The sequence below is a fragment of the Rana temporaria genome, chromosome 10 (genome assembly GCF_905171775.1).
Source record: "Rana temporaria chromosome 10, aRanTem1.1, whole genome shotgun sequence".
Taxonomy (NCBI): domain Eukaryota; kingdom Metazoa; phylum Chordata; class Amphibia; order Anura; family Ranidae; genus Rana; species Rana temporaria.
Genome location: NC_053498.1, coordinates 26585092 through 26612010, shown reverse-complemented (window position 1 = coordinate 26612010; position 26919 = coordinate 26585092).

The following is a 26919-nucleotide window of genomic DNA, read 5'->3' as shown; positions in this document are numbered from 1 at the left end:
TGAGTGACTTTAGCCCACTGTCGACTGAATCTGGGTCACAGGTTTGCAGAATGATGTGCACTCCTGTAACCTACAGGAGAAGTAGGGCCAAAAGAGCTTTCGGCCTACTTTTCCTTTTATGTTTTGGCTAAGGTTTCATGTGTTTGGTGTCTGTGTTTGAAAAAATGTACGGCCACTGGTTTATTATGGTCAATTTGCACATCCTCTTCTGACAGGGCGAGTCTAATGTGGCTTCTATGCTTTTGAAAGGGCCGGTCGTCTTGCCGACATAGGTGCACATGGGCATTTAAGGATATAAACGCAGTAGTCGGTATTGCAGCTTAGGTATTCTCTGATGCGATAGCGGTTGCCCCTATGTGGGTGCGTAACATTTCCCCTGCATATAAGAGAATTGCACACATTGCAATTGTGACATCTGTAGCAGCCGGTCTTAAGAGAGATTCTCTGTATGGTTTTATCGTATTTATGTCTAGGATCGGCTTCTACGAGAAAGTCACAAAGTGTCTTGTTGCGTCTATGTGCCATTAGAGGCGCTGTTTTCAGTTCAAATGCCAATGTGTTTTCGGCTTGTAGAATGTGCATATTTTTGGTCATGGCCTGTTTTATGTGGTCAGACTCGCGGTTAAATGTGTGAATGAACAATGGTCGATCCAAAGGCCCCGAGGGCTTGGAATGGGTAGTCTTAATCCTGGTTAGTGCCTGGTCAAGGACTTCAGCAGGCTACCCCCTTTCCCGGAACTTTTTTATACATCCTGTTGAGCTGCTGTAGTTTGACATCTTCATTAGAACAGATTTGTGACACTCTCATAAACTGAGATATTGGCAGACTATTCAAAAGATGTTTGGGGTGTGCACTTTGATAATGCAAGAGTGTTTCTGTCAGTGGGTTTTGTAAAGAGAGATGTGACTAGAGAGCCTTGACAATTAGTGATCATTACATTCAAGAATAAAATGTTGCATGGTGAGATCTCTGGTGAAAACACAATTCCTTTGAAGATGCTATTCAGGAAATCAACAAAGTTGAAGAACCTGTCATCCTCGTCGGTCCAGATAAGGAAAATGTCATCAATATACCTAAACCAACATTTAATATGTTTGGTAAAGGCATCAGATGAAAAAATGTAACGTTCCTCAAGAAATCCAACAAAGAGGTTGGCAAAAGACGGGACCGCTGAGCTCCCCATGGCTGTACCACAGGTCTGTGCATACTTGTTGCCCTCAGATGTAAAATAGTTATTGGAAAGCACAAAATCAAGGCATTCAATGATAAACTCTTTGGGTAATGATGTTTCTACATCAGTCAGAAAATGTCTAACAGCCTCCAGTCCAGCATCGTTGAGTATGCGTGTATACAGTGACCCTATATCCACAGTTGCAAGCTTCCATCCTTCACCTAAGTCTGAGAATGTTTTAAGTTTCTCGAAAAAATCATTTGTATCTCTTATGTAGGCTGGCAACTCTTTTACCAGAGGTTGTAAGATGGGTCTAAACTTCAAAGGGTTTGTAACTTTTGTGAATTTTGGGTAGGCCATAAATGACTGGACAGCGGGGGTGTTCATTGCATAAAAATTTGGCAGTATTGTCAGCCAGCCAGCCGTTCAGTCTCCCAAGGCTAATCAAGGAATTCAATGCGTTCCTAATACTTGGTACGGGTTCTGTTTAAGTATAGCATAACTTGCTATATCAGACAACATGGCAATCATACCCTCCTTATAGTCTGTATAGTTCATAACTACTATGGCGCCGCCTTTGTCGGCGGGTTTGATAATAATACTTTTATCCCCTTTGAGGGTTTTCAGCGCTGCAAATTAGTCTGGGCTAAGGTTGGTGTAGGTTTTTATGGATGCACTATTCTGCACATCGTGTTTGGTTGTGCGTATAAAGCTATCGATGGAGTTGAAGTGTCCTGGAGGAAAAAATGTGCTTTTAAGTTTAAAGGGTGTTGCTGTTCTGGCAGGCACTGTTTTAGGTGCTGTGTGGAAGTAGTGCTTGATTTTAAGAGTTCTTTCGAATTTAAACATATCAACCTCAAAATCAAAGTTCTGAAATCTAGCAGTAGGGCAAAAAGAAAGGCCCTTAGATAGTAGTTGTAACTCACCAGTCACCATGGTTCTAGACGACAGGTTGATCACCGGGCACGCCTTGTGGGTGCTGCCTGGCGGCAGGGTGTCGTGGTTTCTTGGTACCCCTCCTGGATCGTCGTCTTCTCCTAGAACCAGAAAATGGGGACCCTGGGATCCACTCGTTGGGGCTTCATCGCCTCCTGGTTTCCCGGAATTGCTATCGGTTGATGGGTTTTCTGTGGGACGATCGCTATCAGATGTTGCAAAACGATTGTTTCTAAAGGGTTTTCCGGGGGGGGGGCGTGGGAAGGGTCTACGTCTTGGCCGGTTGAGACCAGTGAGCCAAGGGTATACCCTTCCCTCCTGATAGTCCTGGTTAATCAACTTGAATTTGTCACCTTTTGGCTTGCTTTTGTCTTATTGTGTAAGTTGAGATCTCACTATCAATTTTTTGCAGTGTGTCAGCTTCTTTATCTTTGTCCTGGATCGATAGTTCCAATGCGGTTAGTTCTCTGTTGACCAGACACAATTGGATTTTTACCTCTTCAATGACAATCAGCATAAAGTTCAGCGAGCTCTGAGTGGCTACTTCACACCAACGTTCACAAAACTCACGTTTATGGCGGCCAATTGTGGGTTGATTTTTTTATACGGAATCCACGTGGAATCTTTTTAGTCCTGTAGTACTCGGAAAGTGTCTGGCTGTGTAATTCAAGGTCAAATTGTCTTTTCCTCAATCGTTTGATTTCACAGAAACGATCGGTATCAGTGTCAATTCCAAAGGCTTTACCTTCCTCTGTGGGAAAGAGGATCGTGTCAATTTCTTCCTGGCTGTATATATGGCCAAACCTTCTGTCAGGCTGAGAGGTAACATCGTCAGATTCCATCTGTGTTCTTGGAAGAATGATCGAAAAGGTAGATTGGTGGATGTCGTGTTCCACTGTGTATGGGAAGATTGGGTGGAAAAACCTCAAGATTGGTGAGCCGTCAGGGGTGCAGATGTGGAGTCCAATCACAAGTCATACTTCACATTCCCATCGCACACATTCCTGGATAAGCTCTTGGGTTTGGGTGCTCGTAGCAACAACCAGATGGATACTGGTGCATGTTACAGTAGAAATATTTGCCAGCACACCATGGAACAACATAAATAGCGTCCAAATGGATGATTTATTGCAAGATCACAACACAAAGTGAGTGCAACGTTTCGGAGCCACGCAGGGCCCCTTCGGCAGGCATGTGATAAATGTGGGGTTACAGTGTGCAAAATTTAAAGAGCCATCAACCAATCAAAAAAGCCATAAAAAGAAAAAACACAAAAGAAAACCAAGCTCCTCCCACCCTCAGACTGGTATGACGTTATAAATCCCACTAGAAAACAGTTAAAATCACCTTCAATACATTAGTATGTTGTCATAAATGATACAAAACAATATCAAAACAGAAGTTGTCTGGAAAAGGCATATTTAGGCATGCCTTTATTGTACCTGACGTGTGTGCGCAGTCACTAAATGGACGTTCTGGCTGCTGAGGGACATCTGTATGTGCTGCTCTATTGAATCGGTGCCAGTGCAGGGTAGAGTCAAAACGAGCAGTGATTACTAACCGCGCTGCTGTATCACAGCGGCGGTGTCCAGGCAACCAGCCACGCTCCTGTGCTGGGATACCAGCATGAAGGGCATCTACGTCGGCAGACAGGAAGGCTGTGTGTGTACAGCGGGCCGCACGTGCGCATTGCAGAGCGTTGGATAACGAAAGGGGGGGTTGCTGCAGTCTACGTAGCAGGCGGAGAAGATTGTGAGATCTGCTGACTACTGATCCTATTTCTGCGCCCATTGTCATGTCTGAGTCAAAGATGACTCCGAGGCTTTGACTTTGATGCTGGGGTGATGGTTTGTCCAAAGATGGTGGGTGGTGTGCCTGTTGTCCTAGAGTTTTTCTTTCGGTTTGCGTGGAGAAAGAGAAGTTCTGTTTTAGATCCATTAAGTTTGAGGGAGCTCTCCGTCATCCAATTATCGATCAATAAGAGGCAATTTTCTAGTGCGTTTTGTTTTTTTCTGTGATGCAAATGTAGAGTTGAGTGTCATCAGCATTGGAGTGATAGAGCAGATCCTGTTTGCTGCTGATTTTGAGGAGTGGGCGGAGGAAGATGTTGAAGAGCACGGGCGACAGGGGTGATCCTTGAGGGACTCCGCATGTAATTGTACGCGCTTCCGAAGTGAAAGGTCCTAGTTTCTGAGGTGGCTACTGAAATTAGTAATGTATACTGAGCATAGGCATCTGCTTGCTGTGTCCGTTATGAAGTAGGATTTAACTTCTGTGGGACTACAAGTACCACCAGCTAAACTATGTGGGTGATGTTTAATAGCAGTGTCTTTAACTAAAACATGGGCTATGCCCGCTCAACACTCTAGACCTCAGATGGATTAGATAACAGTGCGGCTGATGAGAAATCTCCAGCCGAAACTCTCTCTGTGTCTTGGCCCTGCATAATGGCAGCCGCCATGCCGTGCTGTAGCCCACTGGAATCTGAAATGCAGGCGCCTCTGGATGACCCGGAACACCCTCCGGTCTTCTTCACTGAAGAAGTGATGATGTCCGCAGAGATCTTTCTGGGTATAGCTATCTGGATCCCCACTGTGTAGGCCACAAATCATCAGCAAACTCCCTGTCACACAGACCTCCTTCTGATAGAGTCAAAACGGCATCCAGAGAGGCTGATCTAGGCCGCACCAGCCCCTTTTATATCCTCTCCCAGCAGTCTGTTCTGTTAACTCAGAATTCTGTTCCTTGTAGTTCAGATCAGTCCTGCTGGCACAGCTATTTCAGCATTCTGAACTACACGTCCCATGATGCTTTGCTCTACATCCTCACATAGGAAGGAAGGCAATTCACACAAAGAGTCCAGCAAACACTAGAGTGAGCCAACCCCACATTAACAACACAGAAAATGTCTCTTAATTGTAAGCATCATAATCCCTGGCTACATAGGCATTGTGTAGGGGAAGCAGGATGGAGAAGAGGAGAGTGCCACAGGAGGGTGAAGGTCTACATTAAGTTATCAGAGCTGATCTACCAAATTTATGGGGCGCCCTTAAGTGTCCCATAGACGTGCTTCCTTTAGGGCACTATTATATTCCTGCATGTTTCTATGATTGATCTTTTAGCTGTCCTTACATGGATCATAATTCTTCTGATTCAGCAGGGACTTTCCGACATTAAATCCATGTATGGCCACTGTACTTGAACAGCAGTTGATCCTACTGATACATTTCTGTCCAACCACCAGTGGCGGCCCTTCCATTGCGCCCGACCCCTCATCTATATGCAGGACACCCGACGCATGGATTTCAATTTTTTTTTTTCAAGCACATGATTAGAGCCCGAAGCTCTAATTGGCTTAAAAAAAGGGTGGGCTTGGGGCGCAGATGACTGTGCACTGAGCCCACCCAGTTATGTGACAATAGCAAATTAATATTTGCTAATGTATTCCTGTTTCTCCTCCCGGCCAATCAGGAAGCGAGTCCTAAGACCTCATTGGTTGGGAGTTCCGAAGACCCTATTGGCCGGGAGGAGAATCAGCGACGACCAGGAGACGGAGAATACGGAGGGGGGAAGCCACGACCTGGATGGGGTAAGTGCCCATCGATCGGCAAGTGACCGGGGGGAGGGGAGTTGTTGTGGGGTGGTGGGCTAGAGCGATGGGGGGGACAGGGTAGATGTTTTAGGTTTGTTTGCCGCCCCCCTCTGTTCAGTGGAGCACCAGCTGCCATTGTCAACCACCCTGTTGGATTTTAGCTGCTCGATCAGCGCTGCAGACTATAGATTGCAACTGTGATCTGTGTATTTTAATGGTGGGGAACTCTCACACTGTTAGAATACAAAAACGCAGCAGGAAGATTATTGCTGACTGCTCCCTACTGGGAAAAGATCAACGAGGTAGAGAATCCTGTGCATCACGTGCAGGGCTTTTTTTCAGGGGGGAACTTGGGGGAACTCAGTTCCACCACCTCTAGCTCAGACCCTTTGGTGCCCGCTCACCACAATCACTTGTAAACACAGAAGTCCGGTTTTTGTGTTTACAAGTGACAGCTCTATACTCTGGGCTAGATTTAGGTAGGGGCGCGCATTGTTACGGCGGAGCAGCGTATCGTATTTACGCTACGCCGCCGTAAATGTTAGAGAGGCAAGTGCTGTATTCACAAAGCACTTGCCTTCTAAGTTACGGCGGCGTAGCGTAAATGGGGCCGGCGTAAGCGCGCGTAATTCAAATGAGTTTGAGGTGGAGTGTTTTATGCTAATTCTTGGTGACCCGACGTGATTGACATTTTTCCCGAACGGCGCATGCGCCGTCTGTGGAATTTCCCAGTGTGCATTGCTCCAAAGTACGCCGCAAGGACGTCATGGGTTTCGACGTGAACGTAAATTACGTTCAGCCCTATTCGTGAACGACTTACGCAAACAACGTAAAAAATTCAAAATTCGACGCGGTAACGACGTCCATACTTAACATTGCGTACGCCTCATAATAGCAGAAGCAACATTACGCAGAAAAAGCCTAACGTAAACGATGTAAAAAAATAGCGCCGGGCGTACGTAAATTTGTGAATCGGCGTATCTAGGTCCTTTGTATATTCTACGCCGAAAACGACGGAAGCACCACCTAGCGGCCAGCGTAAATATGCACCCTAAGATACGACGGTGTAAGAGACTTATGCCAGTCGCATCTTAGGCTAATGTCGGCGTATCTTGCTTTCTGAATACAGAAAGAAGATACACCGGCGCAGCTTTGAATTTACGCGGCGTATCTATAGATACGCCGGCGTAAATCAATGCTGAATCTAGCCCTAAGTGTGTAACCCCCTGAACTCTGCACTCTGTATGTTATGCAATCCTGGTATTTAATGCCCCTTTAAGACCCTTCTACTGTTTGTGAAAACTGAACAGGGTCGTGGTTGAGTTCCTATTTTCTGAGAAAAAAAAGCTCTGATCACGTGACTACTGAAGACACCTGAAAAAGGTAAGTTAAAAAAAAAAAAAAATCATGAAATACTGCTCTGTAATAAACATGTTTTTAAAGTTTGCTTAAAATTTCCATTGACTTTAGAGCATTAGAAGTTTGAAAGGTTGAATTAAAAATCGCAAATTGCTCAGGAAATCATTTATCATTAATTTGAAATAGAATTATATATGCTGCTTTACATATGTAATAGAATCAGGGTTTCATTTTAGTGTTGACCCTGCATCTATTTTATAGCAAGCTTTTTTTTTTCTGTGTTGGCAGAATGCTGGAATTTTATTTGTGATTGGCTGATGTGAGCTCTGTACATCATTACTATTATCACTGCGCTATTAGAAAGGATAAAGAGAGCTTAGGAATACATAGTCACTGAGTGCTGGCTTTCTTGGGGAATTTTATATCTTTATTTCCTGCTTGATCTTTAACTCACCTCCTTGAATGAATGACTATAATCTTCCTGTAATCTCCGTGACCCACATGATCCGTTCCTTGTCTATAATAGTCGTGTTCAGACGGTTCCTGTGGATTTCCCCTCATACCTGTACCTGGCTGCATCTTATCCTCATGAGGGCAATTGCTAAGTAATGTTTGCTGTACTCCATAAAAAAAAAAAAAAGAGCAAAGCATTGTTCCCTCATACAGAAATTAATTGTGCGAGATCAGACAGGCATTGGCTTGGATCTTAAAGCAAGGTTCCGGGCATAGGGCTAGATTCACGTACCTCGGCGCATCTTTACGCGGGCGTAGCGCACCGCAGATACACTACGCCGTCGAAACTTAGAGAGGCAAGCAGCCTATTCAGCAAGCAAATGCGCGCTGCGATACGCCAGCGTAATTTAGATTAGACGGCGTAAGCCGACGTAATTCAAAGTGGGAAGGAGGTGGGCGTGATCCATTTAAATGATGCGTGACCCCATGCAAATGAAGGTCCGAACGAACGGCGCTTGCGCCGTCATGTGATAGCTTGTCCCGCGTCCCAATGCGCATGCGCGCAACTACGCCTATCGTATCCCCCGAGATAACCCGGCCAACCGTGACGCCCCAGGGTATAAATACGCCCAGACATGCGCCCGTCAAGCGCAAAAGTACACCAGCAGGTTTGGTTGGTTTGGTGTGGCTACTTTTGTCCTGTATTTCTTTAAATATGTCTGAAGCAGCAGTGCCTAAGGAAAGGAGGCTAAAAAACTTTACTAACGAGGAGAAGGTGATCATAATTGATGGCATGGCAAGGTACAACAAGTACCTCCACGGATCGGAGAGTGGCACGACCAGCAAGGTCCTTAAGGAGGCGATCTTGGCAGAGATTGCAACACAGGTCAGTGCCCTTGGCCATGCGGAACGGACCCCAGACAAGATAGCCAAGAAAATCAATGACCTGCGGCATCTCGTGAAGGAGAAGGTGGCCAAGATGAGGAGGCACAGAAGGGGCACTGGAGGTGGACCAGCCCTGAACATCACCCTGACACCAGATGAGCAGGTCATAGCCAGGTGCTTGGAGAGGGAGCAGGTGGAGGGCCTGGAGGGATTTGAGTCTGTTGATCAGCCCTTGAGGACAGGTGAGTGTGTTTTATCTTTTATCTGGTGTGTAGCATGTGTGTGGGGGGGGGGAAGGGAATATGTGACAAGTGTGTGGGTCCACCAACATGTGAATGTTTTGTGTCATCCACAGATGTGCAGGATGGAGCTGGGCTGTCATCGGCTGCTGCGCAACCAACCGCATCCCTTGATGCCAGTGTCCATACCTCTCCTTTAGAGGAAGTAGAGGAGGAGCACGGGGACCTGGAGGATTGCATTTACCTGGGGGACAAGACCACCATCGCAGGACCCTCCCATACCACCACCTCCATAGGGGATAGCCCCCCAAGGGCCTCCAACTTCAGGGGAAGCCCCCCCAAGGCCCTCCTCAAATTTGGAAAGTCCCCCAAGGGCCTCCACCATTTTGGGAAGCCCCTCCTCCATAAGGGAAGTACCCTCAAGGGCATCCCCATATAGTAGGCCCCAAGCCACACCGGCACCCAGGAAGGCTACTAGGAAGACGAGGGGTGATCCAGAGACCCTAGAAGCCACTTTATCGAGGGACCAGGCCAGGCAGACCCACCATGTTGGTTCGGTGGCGTCTGACATGCACCGGGTGGCAGACAGCCTGGCCTCCATGCAGCAGACCCAGGCTGCTTACACTGCCGCCATCGTCGAAAATGCACAGTAGGTCAGTGTCAACAGCAGTGCACTAGTGACCTGTTTGAGTGAGCTGGAGGCCACAAATACAGGCCTTGTGGCAGAGGTGAGGAGCCTGGCAGTGGCCATACAGGCCAATACAGCAGCCATTGAGGCGGTGGGGACTCAAACAAATGCGGTCCTCACAAAGCCGTGGCTTTGGAGGGAATCCAGGCAGCCAGGGAGAGGCCGGGGGATGTTGCTCTTCCCAATGACCCACCCCCCCCACCCGCGGCTGCCCCCAGGCAACAGAGGGTCAGGAGACTTGGCACTAGGCGTAGTCCACGTCAGGCCAGATGAGTGCCAGTTATATTATTTACTTTTTAGACTCGATATGAGTATTATTATTATTTTTTTATCATACTCGATATGAGTTGTGTTTTTTTTATTATTATACTCGATATGAGTTGTAATTTTGTTATTATTATACTCGATATGAGTTGTATTTTTTTGGGGGAAAATAATAAACAGCAACATAATTGGAGCCTTGACGTGGCGTTGCTGCTCCTTAGTACCGTGTGCTGTACTTCGGTCTAATCCAATTAAATGGGGGTGTGTGTGCTAGGGACCACAGTGGTGTGCATGCGTGCATTCTCATTGTGCCATGATGAATGTGTGTGTTTAACATGAAAAGAAGCCTACCACAAGGCATCTCCTGATTGCTCTTCCCTCAGTAGATGGGGTATCCTCGGTTAGGGGGGGATTGTGTGGTTGGGGGGTCAGGTCATCACTAGTGTTGAGCAGAATATGCCATATTCGATTTCGCGATATATCTCGAATATATATTCGAATATTCGAGATATATTCGCTAAATTCGAATATTCGTGATATTTTATCGAAATTAATTGAATGCGATTTTTCGCTATTGCGAATGCGAAAATAATTGCGATTTTTTTTAATAACTGCGGTAGGAGCGCTCTGATTGGCTTAGAATATTCGTGATATTTTATCGAAATATCGCAACATGCGAATGCGATATTTATTGCGCAATTTCGAGATATGCTGGAGGAGCGCTCTGATTGGCTCAGAATATTCGTGATATTTTATCGAAATATCGCAACATGCGAATGCGATATTTATTGCGCAATTTCGAGATATGCTGGAGGAGCGCTCTGATTGGCTCAGAATATTCGTGATATTTTATCTAAATATCGCAACATGCGAATGCGATATTTATTGCGCAATTTCGAGATATGCTGGAGGAGCGCTCTGATTGGCTCAGAATATTCCTGATATTTTATCGAAATATCGCAACATGCGAATGCGATATTTATTGCGCAATTTCGAGATATGCTGGAGGAGCGCTCTGATTGGCTCAGAATATTCCTGATATTTTATCGAAATATCGCAACATGCGAATGCGAAATTTATTGCAGATATTTCGAAAACTGCTGTAGCAGCACTCTGAAATCGAATATGTATGATATTTTAACCAAAATACATATTGCGATTGCGATTTTTCGATCGCGCATGCGCAATTGCGCGAACAACACGCGACCATTTCCTGGAGCCTTGCCAGTTTCCCAATATTACAGCAACATGGTGGGAAGCAATTTCACAAAGTCTGAGGAAAAGTTGCTGATTTGTGTAAGTATTTTGACCACTGTTATTTCATCATCTTCAACTGCATTTAAGTCTAGTTTAAAAGTTAGTATATATGATCAGATATTAGTATTTAACCAAAAATGTGTCTCCTGCTTTTACAAAACTACAAGTCCCAGCATGCCTGGACAGCTGCAGACACCCTGGTTGGCAAATGTGTATTTAGGCACTTTTCCTTGTTATTTAGCATAATGAATTTAAAAATTTTTTGGACATAGGACGTATGCGAACGTCCTGACTTCAGTGTCCTCAAGGCCCAAGGACGTTCGAATACATATTGCCCTTTAGATGTTGCAGAACTACAACTTCCAGCATGCCTGGGAATGCTGGCACTTCTAGTATTGTAAGTTCTGCAGGCCCACATTTTTCAGGCCTTTATGCACGGGTCTCTAAACTGTGGCACCCTAGATGCAGCAAAAGTAAAATTCTTAGCATGCACTGAAAGACCGTGGCTGATGGGAGTAGTAGTTTTGCAACAGCTGGAGGTGGACTGGTCTTGAAACCCAGAGTTAGGTAACAAACCCGTAGTGTTTTGCAACCATTCTGCCTCCAGCTGGTTATTTTCTGTTGAAAAGCCTGTGGCGTGCAAAACACAACCCAAAAACTCCACCCGGTGCAAGGAAAAATTTGCACACACCTAAAGAGTGACATCACAAAAAACTGCGACGGTTGCATACGTCAGTGGTCCTCCGAAAAGGTCCCGTCTCTGACCCCCCGGGGCGTTAGGCTCCTAGGCTCCTGACAGGGAAAAGAGTTACTGTGGTCCATACAGCCGAAGCCATATGGACCCATCTCGGTCCAAGCAGCGCAATCAACACGCGAACAACACGCGACCATTTCCTGGAGCCTTGCCAGTTTCCAACTTATGATCGCAGCGCAATCACACAGCAACATGGTTGGAAGCAATTTCACTAAGTCTGAGGAAAAGTTGCTGATTTGTGTAAGTATTTTGACCACTGTTATTTCATCATCTTCAACTGCATTTAAGTCTAGTTTAAAAGTTAGTATATATGATCAGATATTAGTATTTAACCAAAAATGTGTCTCCTGCTTTTACAAAACTACAAGTCCCAGCCCAGCCCAGCATTTAAGTCTAGTTTAAAAGTTAGTATATATGATCATATATTAGTATTTCACAAAAAATGTGTCTCCTGCTTTTACAAAACTACAAGTCCCAGCATGCCTGGACAGCTGCAGACACCCTGGTTGGCAAATGTGTATTTAGGCACTTTTCCTTGTTATTTAGCATAATGAATTTAAAAATTTTTTGGACATAGGACGTATGCGAACGTCCTGACTTCAGTGTCCTCAAGGCCCAAGGACGTTCGAATACATATTGCCCTTTAGATGTTGCAGAACTACAACTTCCAGCATGCCTGGGAATGCTGGCACTTCTAGTATTGTAAGTTCTGCAGGCCCCCATTTTTCAGGCCTTTATGCACGGGTCTCTAAACTGTGGCACCCTAAATGCAGCAAAAGTAAAATTCTTAGCATGCACTGACAGACCGTGGCTGATGGGAGTAGTAGTTTTGCAACAGCTGGAGGTGGACTGGTCTTGAAACCCAGAGTTAAGTAACAAACACGTAGTGTTTTGCAACCATTCTGCCTCCAGCTGTTTTTTTCCTGTTGAAAAGCCTGTGGCGTGCAAAACACAACCCAAAAACTCCACCCGGATGCAGTGAAAAATGTGCACACACCTAAAGAGTGACATCACAAAAAACTGCGACTGGTACATACGTCAGTGGTCCTCCGAAAAAGGTCCCGTCTCTGACCCCCCGGGGCGTTAGGCTCCTGACAGGGAAAAGAGTTAGCAACGCATATCTCCCCTATACGTGTATCCTGTGTTGTTAATAATATATTCATAATTATGCAAATGATAATGGCTGCTATATTTATGCAAAAAAGGTGGCGACCGAAATGGCAGGATATAAAATCTTTCATGTTACCCCTGTCATTGATTAATAAGGCGAGAATGCTTCCAATTGTTGAATAGCATACATTTACGTCATATATCCATAAGGCTGTCAACAGAAGTATTACAATATACTTTGTTCTTCATCTTGCAGAAGTTCCTGGAAACAGGATACGATGAGCTGCGGAGGCAGCCACAGAAAAGGGCTGTGGTCAGCGCCCTAATCGCTGACTTTGGCGGCCAACATGACCACAAGGCCATTGTTAAGAAGTGGTCTGACCTGAAGAGGCGCCAAATGGTTCATGTCAGACGTCTTCGGGCTAAATATCATCCAGGTAAGTTATTGTTGACAGTTATGTTTTTTTTTTAAAAAGTGTATTTTGTGCGTGAACTCGAAAGAGAGAGGAGCCGGCCTGCAGGAGTTGGGAGGCCTCCCCCAGAGGCAATCTGCCACCTTTCTCCATGCCCCGGTTGGCAATGGCGGGTGTGAGGGGGTCCTCCCAACCCAACCTCGCATAGCACACCCACCAGGGGCGGGGCTGAGACCACCAAACTCAATTCACAGGTAGCCGAGAGCGGGATCCGAACCCCTAGCTGCAGAGGTGAATCAGTTGTCAGTGCAGTGGCAATCGCGTGGAGCCACCGCAGCTCCTTTGGTGACAGTTATGTAAGGTCATATGTAATTCATGTAAGGTCAGATGTTGTTAACCAAGATGCCATGTTGTGCTAACATATATCACCACCGGCCAAGGTATTCATAGTACTGTTGAAAAAATACATGGGGCAGCAGACAGGAACACAGAAGTTATGTGGGAACATAATTTTCCCATTGCTTTGCATGGGACTTTAAAGAAAAACCCCGACCATGGCAAGTGGGGGTGGGTAAGGTTTAAACCACCTATCCTATGTTTGTGGCTGACATATAAGTAACCTGTGTGCCAAGTTTCATATAAATATCTTTAGCCGTTTGTACGTGATGCTGGAACATACATACATACATACATACATACATACATTTATGCACACACACACGTTGAGTTTTATATATATAGATTACCACTAAATTCCTGTGTTAGGAGTGGGGTTGTTATAGTAATCCCGTGTGCTCCATCAGGCCCTTTTTTTAACATGAGATGGTCTGAACAAAACAAAGGAGACAAAAACAGCTCATTTTAACATGGTTGCATCCCAGCTCACGCTCAGTCCCCTGTAGTGCCCACAAGACCCTTTAATATAACATTGTCCCATTGGTTAACTGTCTATATAAATCAATTTGTATTCATATACAATACAGCACAGTACACAGAATTTGCATACGTCATTAGAAAACATTTTTATAATATATGAACATTGTGTTATTATAGGAGCTCCAATGCCAGTTGTCCGCGCCAAGCGCAGAAGGCGCCAGGCCGATGAGGAGGAGGAGGATGCGGCAGAGGAGGATGCGGCAGAGGAGGAGATGGATGAGGAGGAGCAGCCAGGGCCCTCCCACTCCCCAACCCCAGCTCCTGTTGAGGAGCAAGCTGAGGAGCTTCCCCCCCCCACCACCCCAACTTCTCAAGCAGAAGAGCAGGAGGAAGAGAGCGGTCCTGTGAGCCTCATTCAGGAAGGTAAATATGTGCACAATGATTAATAACATTTCAACAACAAAATGTAGATATAAAAATGGACAACATATAAAGCGCACCTGTCAGATTGTAGAACCATAATATGGTATTGATGCTAGAAGTATACAGGTAGTGCATAATTATTAGGCAAGTTGTATTTTTTGAGGATTCATTTTATTATTGAACAACAACCATGTTCTCAATGAACCCAAAAAACTCATTAATATCAAAGCTGAATTTTTTTGGAAGTAGTTTTTAGTTTGTTTTTAGTGTTAGTTATTTTCGGGGGATATCTGTGTGTGCAGGTGACTACTATTACTGTGCAGAATTATTAGGCAACTTAACCAAAAAATAAATAGATAGCCATTTCAATGATTTATTTTTAACAGTGAAACCAATATAACATCTCAACATTCACAAATACACATTTCTGACATTTAAAAACAAAACAAAAACAAATCAGTGACCAATATAGCCACCTTTCTTTGCAAGGACACTCAAAAGCCTGACATCCATGGATTCTGTCAGTGTTTTGATCTGTTCACCATCAACATTGCGTGCAGCAGCAACCACAGCCTGCCAGACACTGTTCAGAGAGGTGTACTGTTTTCCCTCCTTGTAAATCCCACATTTGATGATGGACCACAGGTTCTCAATGGGGTTCAGATCAGGTGAACAAGGAGGCCATGTCATTACTTTTTTTTATTTAATACCCTTTCTTGCCAGCCACGCTGTGGAGTACTTTGACACGTGTGATGGAGCATTGTCCTGCATGAAAATCATGTTTTTCTTGAAGGATGGTGACTTTTTCCTGTACCACTGCTTGAAGAAGGTCTCTTCCATAATCTGGCAGTAGGACTGGGAGTTGAGCTTGACTCCATCCTCAATCCGAAAAGGCCCCACAAGCTCATCTTTGATGATACCAGCCCAAACCAGTACTCCACCACCACCTTGCTGGCGTCTGAGTCGGACTGGAGCTCCCTGCCCTTTACCAATCCAGCCACGGGCTCTTCCATCTGGCCCATCAAGACTCACTCTCATTTCAGCAGTCCATAAAACCTTAGAAAAATCTTTCTTGAGATATTTATTGGCACAGTCTTGACGTTGCAGCTTGTGTGTCTTGTTCAGTGGTCATCGTCTTTCAGCCTTTCTTACCTTGGCCATGTCTCTGGGTATTGCACACCTTGTGCTTTTGGGCACCCCAGTGATGTTGCAGCTCTGAAATATGGCCAATCTTGTGGCAAGTGGCATCTTGGCAGCTGCACGCTTAACTTTTCTCAGTTCATGGGCAGTTATTTTGCACCTTTGTTTTTCCACACGCTTCTTTTGTTTGATGATCACGCTTCAGAAGCTTTGCAACTTTAAGAGTGCTGCATCCCTCTGCTAGATATCTCTCTATTTTGGACTTTTCAGAGTCTGTCAAATCCTTCTTTTGGCCAATTTTGCCAAAGAAAAGGAAATTGACTAATAATTATGCACACCTGATATAGAGTGTTGATGTCATTAGACCACACACCTTCTCATTACAGAGATGTACATTACCTAATATGCCTAATCTGTAGTAGGCTTTCGAGCCTATACAGCTTGGAGTAAGACAACATGCATAAAGAGGATGATGTGGTCCAAATACTCATTTGCCTAATAATTCTGCACTCCCGGGATGTGTTAGACACATAACAAGTGTATACACATGATAATGATTGATTAATAAGCAAAAAAAAATATTTATTTATTTGGTAACGTTATTTGAAATCCAAATGTTTTTTTATTATATCCTAAAAGCATCAAGAGATCTGAGGAGGCAAAATATACTCATCCAAAAGACGCACCAGAAGATCCTTCAGAACCAGCGGAAGATGAGCTACCTCAACCAACAAAATGCTCTGCTAGAGCAGCAGCTATCGGGTCAGATTGCGGAAATGCACCGCATTCAGAAACGGATTGAGAGCTATATTTAAATTTATTTTTGTATTAAAAAAACTTATTTTTTGGAAATGTTTCATTTCTTTTTGAGATAGAGTTGTAGGTTTTTAAACACATCTAACTTCACATCAAACAAATCAACATCAACACATTTAACTTCATAATAAGCAAAAACATTTTATACTATTATTTTATTTAACATTAACCTAGGACAAACTAAAGCACACGACACAGACACGACGAACACAAAATAAACTGTTGAAAAATGAACATAACAAAAGCAACAATATATATATATATACAAAGAGAGAGAGAGGGAGAGCAAGAAAGAGAGAGAATGCAGATGAGCTCTTGCAGTCAGCCCAATGGTTGCAGTATAAATGCCGCAAAACAGGGTTTAACATAAGGTTCATTGTTATAGTTACACTTGCTGTTTAGATCCGGTCTGGTAGTCCGGTCTGGTAGCTTGTAGCGGAGGCTGTTGGTGGATCCGCTGTGCCAGAAAGGTCATGAAGCTTTACTCAGCATGGAGGCAGCAGCAGGAGTATTAAAATATAATATAACTAGACAATGCATTTCCTGAGGAAAATGCGAGTGGGAATGCTGAATAGCTTAATTGGTGAGCCCCTTGCCAAAGACATTCACCATAACCACTACACTATCTTTAGGACACACAGCTTCTTTCTCTATCTGCAAAGTATAGAGTATGCTGACTTCCTGGTCGCCCCTCCCCCCTCAATAGGTTTCCCCTCCCCCCCAGGTCAGTGAGGAGGAATATTGCACTGAGGTCAGGAAAGTTATTTATGGAAAGAAATAACATTACAAACGCTTTTAATTCACAGATCTAATACATGATTTAAGCCTCCAAACAAAGCTTAATAAATCCTCAAACGTACATGCAATTGATACAACGACTACACCGTTTGAAATACACGGCCCTTGTAAACGCATCGATATGAAATTTATGTAGATAAACTTAAAAATGTGGCCATGTCTGCGATTTAGAAAAGAGCGTCTTTGTGAGTTCTGCAGCAACATTTTTTAGATAATTTCACATGAGAGTCTATGAGACATAATTTCTGGCTGTTGCTCCAATAATTAAAACTAAAATACGTATCGCAGAATTGGTCACATTGCCATAAACCAGACAAGCATAGCTACGTTTTGATATAAAAATTGTGTATGAAAAGTAGATCTTGTGGGCGTGAGACCAATTTGTTTCCCCTTTTTGTAAAGATATTTTTAATTACAAAGATCTCCAATGTTAAGGTCACATGACAGACTCTAAATCCCCTCCATAGGATTACATTATAACCTATTGCATTTTTGTGAAAAATTCGCAAAACGTAAATTGCGTTTTCACCAAAAAATTGTAAACGATAACGATCTGAAAAGTCATAGCCGGATAGCTAAATATTTTGTGACCGCTTTAAAGGTTTTTCAGTGTCTGTAAGTGAAAGTATGAAGTAGCTGAAACTTTTGGCATGGCATGTGAATTCAAAGGGGAAAAGGATGTTCTCATTGACTTCAATGTTTAAAAAAAGGGTCTAAAAGCTTAAAATTTATAAAAGTGTAAAAAGTAGAAAAAAACTTGAAGAAGTCCCATCATTAGCTGAACGAGACGAACATTTTTACAGTTGAATGGTCTCAATAGCTGAAAGTATGCCGAAGTTACGCAGAACCAAAAAACGTAAGGAATAATAAGATTACTAAATTTACGGATATCAATACTGGAAATGTTTATTAAAGCATTCACACTAATTAAGATTAATACATTTACGGGTATCCATACTAGGAATGCTTATTAAAGCATTCCCACTAAGTATCACACAGGCATGATTTACAAGCAGTAGTGGTAATAGTAATACATAGCATAAAAACACTTGGGGAATACTTTACAGCATCAGTAGTGGTCATAGTAGTCAATAGTGTACCAAAAAATTGGGACACAGGTGTCTTGACTGAGCTGTAATAGTAGTAGTAGACATTGACAATACAGTGTCAAATCACTCGGGCAAGAGGTGCCATGATGAACAGCAGTCTTAATAAGAGTATATAGGGTGTGAAATAACTGATGACATAGGTGTCTTGACTGGGCAGCAGAAGCAGCAGTAGTAGTATTAACAGTAGTAGTTGATACAGAGTCATATCACATGGGCAGGAGGTGCCATGATGAACAGCAGTAGGAATAGGAGTATATAGAGTGTCAAATAACTGCTGACATAGGTGTCTTGACTGGGCAGCAGCAGCAGAAGCAGCAGTAGTATTAACAGTAGTAGTTGATACAGAGTCATATCACATGGGCAGGAGGTGCCATCATGAACAGCAGTAGGAATAGGAGTATATAGAGTGTCAAATAACTGCTGACATAGGTGTCTTGACTGGGCAGCAGCAGCAGAAGCAGCAGTAGTATTAACAGTAGTAGTTGATACAGAGTCATATCACATGGGCAGGAGGTGCCATCATGAACAGCAGTAGGAATAGGAGTATATAGAGTGTCAAATAACTGCTGACATAGGTGTCTTGACTGGGCAGCAGCAGCAGAAGCAGCAGTAGTATTAACAGTAGTAGTTGATACAGAGTCATATCACATGGGCAGGAGGTGCCATCATGAACAGCAGTAGGAATAGGAGTATATAGAGTGTCAAATAACTGCTGACATAGGTGTCTTGACTGGGCAGCAGCAGCAGCAGAAGCAGCAGCAGTAGTATTAACAGTAGTAGTTGATACAGAGTCATATCACATGGGCAGGAGGTGCCATGATGAACAGCAGTAGGAATAGGAGTATATAGAGTGTCAAATAACTGCTGACATAGGTGTCTTGACTGGGCAGCAGCAGCAGAAGCAGCAGTAGTATTAACAGTAGTAGTTGATACAGAGTCATATCACATGGGCAGGAGGTGCCATCATGAACAGCAGTAGGAATAGGAGTATATAGAGTGTCAAATAACTGCTGACATAGGTGTCTTGACTGGGCAGCAGCAGCAGCAGAAGCAGCAGCAGTAGTATTAACAGTAGTAGTTGATACAGAGTCATATCACATGGGCAGGAGGTGCCATGATGAACAGCAGTAGGAATAGGAGTATATAGAGTGTCAAATAACTGCTGACATAGGTGTCTTGACTGGGCAGCAGCAGCAGAAGCAGCAGTAGTATTAACAGTAGTAGTTGATACAGAGTCATATCACATGGGCAGGAGGTGCCATGATGAACAGCAGTAGGAATAGGAGTATATAGAGTGTCAAATAACTGCTGACATAGGTGTCTTGACTGGGCAGCAGCAGCAGCAGAAGCAGCAGCAGTAGTATTAACAGTAGTAGTTGATACAGAGTCATATCACATGGGCAGGAGGTGCCATGATGAACAGCAGTAGGAATAGGAGTATATAGAGTGTCAAATAACTGCTGACATAGGTGTCTTGACTGGGCAGCAGCAGCAGAAGCAGCAGTAGTATTAACAGTAGTAGTTGATACAGAGTCATATCACATGGGCAGGAGGTGCCATGATGAACAGCAGTAGGAATAGGAGTATATAGAGTGTCAAATAACTGCTGACATAGGTGTCTTGACTGGGCAGCAGCAGCAGCAGAAGCAGCAGCAGTAGTATTAACAGTAGTAGTTGATACAGAGTCATATCACATGGGCAGGAGGTGCCATGATGAACAGCAGTAGGAATAGGAGTATATAGAGTGTCAAATAACTGCTGACATAGGTGTCTTGACTGGGCAGCAGCAGCAGAAGCAGCAGTAGTATTAACAGTAGTAGTTGATACAGAGTCATATCACATGGGCAGGAGGTGCCATCATGAACAGCAGTAGGAATAGGAGTATATAGAGTGTCAAATAACTGCTGACATAGGTGTCTTGACTGGGCAGCAGCAGCAGCAGAAGCAGCAGCAGTAGTATTAACAGTAGTAGTTGATACAGAGTCATATCACATGGGCAGGAGGTGCCATGATGAACAGCAGTAGGAATAGGAGTATATAGAGTGTCAAATAACTGCTGACATAGGTGTCTTGACTGGGCAGCAGCAGCAGAAGCAGCAGTAGTATTAACAGTAGTAGTTGATACAGAGTCATATCACATGGGCAGGAGGTGCCATCATGAACAGCAGTAGGAATAGGAGTATATAGAGTGTCAAATAACTGCTGACATAGGTGTCTTGACTGGGCAGCAGCAGCAGCAGAAGCAGCAGCAGTAGTATTAACAGTAGTAGTTGATACAGAGTCATATCACATGGGCAGGAGGTGCCATGATGAACAGCAGTAGGAATAGGAGTATATAGAGTGTCAAATAACTGCTGACATAGGTGTCTTGACTGGGCAGCAGCAGCAGAAGCAGCAGTAGTATTAACAGTAGTAGTTGATACAGAGTCATATCACATGGGCAGGAGGTGCCATGATGAACAGCAGTAGGAATAGGAGTATATAGAGTGTCAAATAACTGCTGACATAGGTGTCTTGACTGGGCAGCAGCAGCAGCAGAAGCAGCAGCAGTAGTATTAACAGTAGTAGTTGATACAGAGTCATATCACATGGGCAGGAGGTGCCATGATGAACAGCAGTAGGAATAGGAGTATATAGAGTGTCAAATAACTGCTGACATAGGTGTCTTGACTGGGCAGCAGCAGCAGAAGCAGCAGTAGTATTAACAGTAGTAGTTGATACAGAGTCATATCACATGGGCAGGAGGTGCCATCATGAACAGCAGTAGGAATAGGAGTATATAGAGTGTCAAATAACTGCTGACATAGGTGTCTTGACTGGGCAGCAGCAGCAGCAGAAGCAGCAGCAGTAGTATTAACAGTAGTAGTTGATACAGAGTCATATCACATGGGCAGGAGGTGCCATGATGAACAGCAGTAGGAATAGGAGTATATAGAGTGTCAAATAACTGCTGACATAGGTGTCTTGACTGGGCAGCAGCAGCAGAAGCAGCAGTAGTATTAACAGTAGTAGTTGATACAGAGTCATATCACATGGGCAGGAGGTGCCATCATGAACAGCAGTAGGAATAGGAGTATATAGAGTGTCAAATAACTGCTGACATAGGTGTCTTGACTGGGCAGCAGCAGCAGCAGAAGCAGCAGCAGTAGTATTAACAGTAGTAGTTGATACAGAGTCATATCACATGGGCAGGAGGTGCCATGATGAACAGCAGTAGGAATAAGAGTATATAGAGTGTTAAACAACTGCTGACATAGGTGTATTGACTGGGCGGCAGCAGCAGCTGAAGCAGCAGTAGTAGTATTAACAGTAGTAGTTGATACAGAGTCATATCACATGGGCAGGAGGTGCCATGATGTACAGCAGTCTTAATAAGAGTATATAGGGTGTGAAATAACTGCTGACATAGGTGTCTTGACTGGGCAGCAGAAGCAGCAGTAGCAGTATTAACAGTAGTAGTTGATACAGAGTCATATCACATGGGCAGGAGTTGCCATGATGTACAGCAGTCTTAATAAGAGTATATAGGGTGTGAAATAACTGCTGACATAATTGTCTTGACTGATCCAAAGGAGTCATGGGAGAAAATCATGTGGTCAGATGAGACTATAATATAATTTTTTGATCATAATTTCACTAACCGTGTTCGGAGGAAGAATAATGATGAGTACCATGCCAAGAACGCCATCCCTAATGTGAAGCATGGGGGTGGTAGCATCATGCTTTGGTGGTGTTTTTCTGCACATGGGACAGGGTGACTGCACTGTATTAAGGAGAGGATGACCGGGGCCATGTATTGCAAGATTTTGGGCAACAACCTCCTTCCCTGAGTTAGAGCTTTGAAGATGGGTCGAGGCTGGGTCTTCCAACATGAGAATGACCCAAAGCACACAGCCAGGATAACCAAGGATTGGCTCTGTAAGGAGCATATCAAGGTTCTGGCGTGGCCTAGCCAGTCTCCAGACCTAAACCCAATAGAGAATCTTTGGAGGGAGCTCAAACTCCGTGTTTCTCAGCGATAGCCCAGAAACATGACTGATGTAGAGAAGATCTGTGTGGAGGAGTGGGCCAAAATCCCTCCTCCAGTGTGTGCAAAGCTGGTGTAAAACTACAAGAAATGTTTGACCGCTGTAATTGCAAAGAAAGCCTACTGTACCAAATATTAACATTGATTTTCTCTGATGTTGAAATAGTTATATTCAGCACTGTAAATACATCAGGTCCGGGGCTTCATCAGGGAATGCATGGCAAGGGACCCTTCAGCGCCCTGAACCGACGACGGGTGCCAGAAAGTCACCGCCGATCCAGGACTCATTCATCTTTATGAATGTGAGTCTGTCCACGGAGTCTGTGGACAGACGGGTCCTCTTGTCCGTGACCACCCCACCTGCCGCGCTGAATGTCCGCTCAGATAGTACGCTGGAGGGGGGGCAAGACAATAACTCCAGCGCATACTGAGCGAGCTCGCGGCAGGTGTCCAATCTGGCAACCCAGTACTCCATGGGGTCGTCGGTGCTCATACTGTCAGAAGCACCGACGGACGCCATGTAGTCTGCCACCATGTGGGCCAGCCGCTGGTGGTGACTGCTGCTGCTGCTGCTGGTGGTGGTACTGGGTCGCTCGGTTTGGAAGAACATCCTCATCTCTTCCATTAGGTCCCCTGCTCGACTGCAGCTGGGTGCAGCCACCTGCTGGGTGAGATGAGGGGGGACAACTGGAGGCCGGGGAGTTGCCTGCTCCAACCGTCTGACAATGGCTGCCTGCAGTTCCTCCATCCGGTGCTGCCTCCGGCTGGCTGGGATGAACTGCTCCAGTTTCCCCTTGCACCTGGGATCCAAAAGGGTGGCCATCCAGAAATCATCCCTCGTCTTGATGGTCTTAACCCGGGGGTCCCTCCTGAGGCATCTCAGCATGTGGGCAGCCATGGGGAAGAGCACAGCCCGCTGTGACTCCTCAATGCTGGCCAGGTGAATGAGGTGCGACTCTTCTTCCCTGAGGCGCTGCTGGTCAAACTCAGACATGCCCAACCCCCGGACTATCGGTGCCCCCAACACCGGCTCTCCCTCCTGACCAGGCCCTGACTCCGGGACGACACCAGCAACCACCTCCTCCTCCTCTTCATCATCATCCTCCTCCTCCTCCTCCTCGTCCTGGCCCTGGTCTCGGTGGAGCATTGCTGACTCCTCCTGCTCCACCAAGGCACTCTCCCCAGCCTCGAGCAGGCGATCTAGTGTCCTCTCCAGCATGAACAGTATTGGCAGCACGCTATTGAGGCCAATTTGCTCACTGCTGACCATCTTGGTCGCCTGCTCGAAGGAGGACAACACTTGGCAGACCTGGTTTATCTGCCCCCACTCCGCACAGGCGATGAAAGGGAGTTGTGGTGAAGCCCTCTGAGTGCCTAGTTCCATCAGGTACTCCCTCACCGCCCTTTGCTGCTCCCACAACCTCTTCAGCATGTGGAGGGTGGAGTTCCACCGCGTCACACTGTCCACAATCAGCCTGTGAAGGGGCAGATTGTACTTCCGCTGCAATTTGGACAGGGACGCGGTAGCGGTTGGGGAGCGCCTGAAGTGGCTGGCAATCCTACGCGCCTTTGCCACAATGTCACTCAACCCTGGATAAGTGCGCAGGAACTTCTGCACCACCAGGTTGAGGACATGTGCCAGACAGGGCACGTGCGTCAGACTGCCAGCATGGAGGGCGGCGAGTAGGTTGCTGCCGTTATCGCAGACAACCATACCTGGCTGGAGCCTTCGGGGTGTCAGCCACTTCTGGACCTGAGCTTGAAGTGCTTTCAGCACTTCTTCTGCAGTGTGTCTCCGGTCCCCTAAACTAACAAGCTGGAGCACGGCCTGACAGCGCACGTGCCCCACACTTGAGTAGCTACGGGGGCGCTTGCTGGGAGGCTCAGCAGCTGCGGAGACAGTGGCTTGAGGGAGACCAGCAGTTCTCCCCTGGACACCCCGGGGCGGCACCACAAGATCGGTTGCCGACGATCCCTCACCGACGCCTCGGAGGGAAACCCAATGGGCCGTGAAGCTGATGTAGCGTCCCTGCCCATGCCTGCTGGTCCAGCCATCCATTGTCAGATGAACCCTGTCGCTGACAGCGTGATCCAGCGACAGGGTTACATTCTGCACAATGTGCTGGTGTAGGGCAGGGACACCAGTCCTGGCAAAGAAATGGCGGCTGGGGACACGCCATTGGGGTTGGGCCTGCTCCAACATCTGCCTGAAGGGGTTGCTGTCAACTATGTTGAAGGGCAGCAGATGTTGGGCAATAACCCTTGCCAGGAGCCCATTGAGGGAACGCACACGTCGGTCTCCAGGGGGGAAGGGAGTGGTGCGGTCAAAGGCGTCTGAAATCGACGCCTGGCGCCGGACGGCAGTGCGGGACACAGACGTGGAGGGTGCTGTGGAAGTAGAGGTCTGGCTGCCGGTACCAGTACCTCTACTAGAGGGAGCGGGGGGGCATGACCTGCTGGAAACAGATGAAGATGTGGCAGGGGCTGCTGTACCCTGCTCACGTGTGGTGGTGGCGCTGCTACCACCACCACGCTTCATCTCTTCATACAACGCCCAGTGGTTTATCCTCAGGTGCTGGTTCAGGGCTGTGGTACCCACCCGAGCCAAACACTTCCCTCTCTTCACCCTCACTTTACAAATCCGGCAGATGGCCACGGTAGGGTTGTCTGCCACCAGGGTAAAGAAATTCCAGACAGGTGACTTCAGCACCGCCCTCCTGTCAGATGGGGTGACGCTTACTTGCACCTGCTGGGATTCGGTGCGCACAGGTGGAGCTGCCTGCTGCTGTTGCTGCTGCTGCTGCTCCTCCTCCTGACACCTCCTGCTGCCATCACCAGTGGAGACCCTGACGATGGTCTCCCTGGTGGTGACCTGGCGCACCGTTTCACCAGGGTGCCTACCTTCCCCGTCGTCACTGACGTAGTGAGCCGACGCGTCAGATGGCAACCATGATGGGTCACCCTCTTCGCCCCCAGAGATGTCAGACCAAGGGCTGAGATGTGTTGGTCTGAGGGAACCACGTGACATGGAGCCTCTAGCCTGGCTCCGCTGTCCCCTCACCCACGCCTGGGTCTGACTAGGTGCTGCTGTTTCCTGCACCAAAACAGCAGCACCAGTTTGAAGGGATGTCTCTGGGATACTGCCAGCAGGTATCCCATCCTCCTCATCCATCCCTTCAAAAAGGTCCTGACCATCAGGACAGAGCTGGAGGTCTGCCTGATGCATGGCCTCCCCCAAGAGATCCCTATCACTGTCGCTGTCGAACAGTAAGATGCTGGACTCTTGGGGGCTGGGGGGGGGTAGTACAGGCAACGGTGTAATGGTGGTACTACTGTGAGTCGGGACCGACGACTCAGTGGCACTGCTGTGCCCCATGTAGTCCACCACTACTTGAGCCTGAGATGGCAATATCGGGCGGCTGCCCGATGGGAAGAACTCCCGGATCAGGCGTACTCCCCTTGCACCCGATCCTCTACCACTAGTAGGGGCACGAGAGGTACCCCGTGCTGGCAGCGATCCAGCACTGGGAGTAACTCCCCTACCCCTGCTGCCACGGCCACGGATGCCGCTCATTATTGCTGATATGTGTGTGGGGGGGTTAAACTTTATTGGGGGGGAAAATGTGAACAAAATGTGTTTTTGTGTTTTTTTTACAAGACAGGCACGCAGACAAAGACGTACACAGACAGCTACTAAACTATAAGAAAAGTAGTACACCAGACAAGGACTACAAAATTAAAGAAAAAAAAAAAAAGCACTAAACAAACACTAACTTTTTTTTTTTTTTTTTTTTTTAAACACAAAACACAGACACTAAACACACACTAAGCTAAGCTAGATGAAATAAATGTACACTAACAGTGTGTACACTTACTACACAAAATTTAACTAAACTGAACACAAAACTTAGCTTTTATAAAAGCTCTTTAGGGAAAACTAAACAAAATTTGAACTGAGATGCCTATCAAATATCACTGAACAGCGAACCTGCAAGATCTGAGGCCTCGTACACACGACAGAGATTCTCGGCAGAATTCGCCGAGAAACTCGGTCAAAACCCGGATTCTGCCGAGAATCTCTGTCGTCTGTACAGTTTTGGCTCGATGGAGCCGCCGAGGAGCTCGACGAGAAAATAGAGAACATGTTCTCTATTTTCTCGTTGGCCGCGTTGTTCTATAGGAGAAGGCGGCCCGCCGAGCTCCTCTGCGGCTTCATCCCAAAACGAGACGAGGAACTCGACGTGCCAAGCACGTCGAGTTCCTCTGTCGTGTGTACGGGGCCTAACAGTAACACAAGATGAACAAAACTTAGCTTTTAGAAAAGCTCTTTTATAAAGCTCAGATCAATATGTGTTCTGAAATCTCTTGCAAATATAACTGAACAGGGAGGATTGCAGGATCAAACAGTAACACAAATGAAAAAAACAGCACAAAACAGCACAAAACGTAGCTTTGAAAAAAGCTCTTGGGTCTATTGCTTTGAAAAAAGCAGTTGATATACTGGAAAAGATCCACTGGAATCACTAAATAGCAATGCTGGTGATGATCTAAATCAATCAAGAACAAAGACACAGGAAACCAGGAACACAGAAACAGCCTCCACACTCT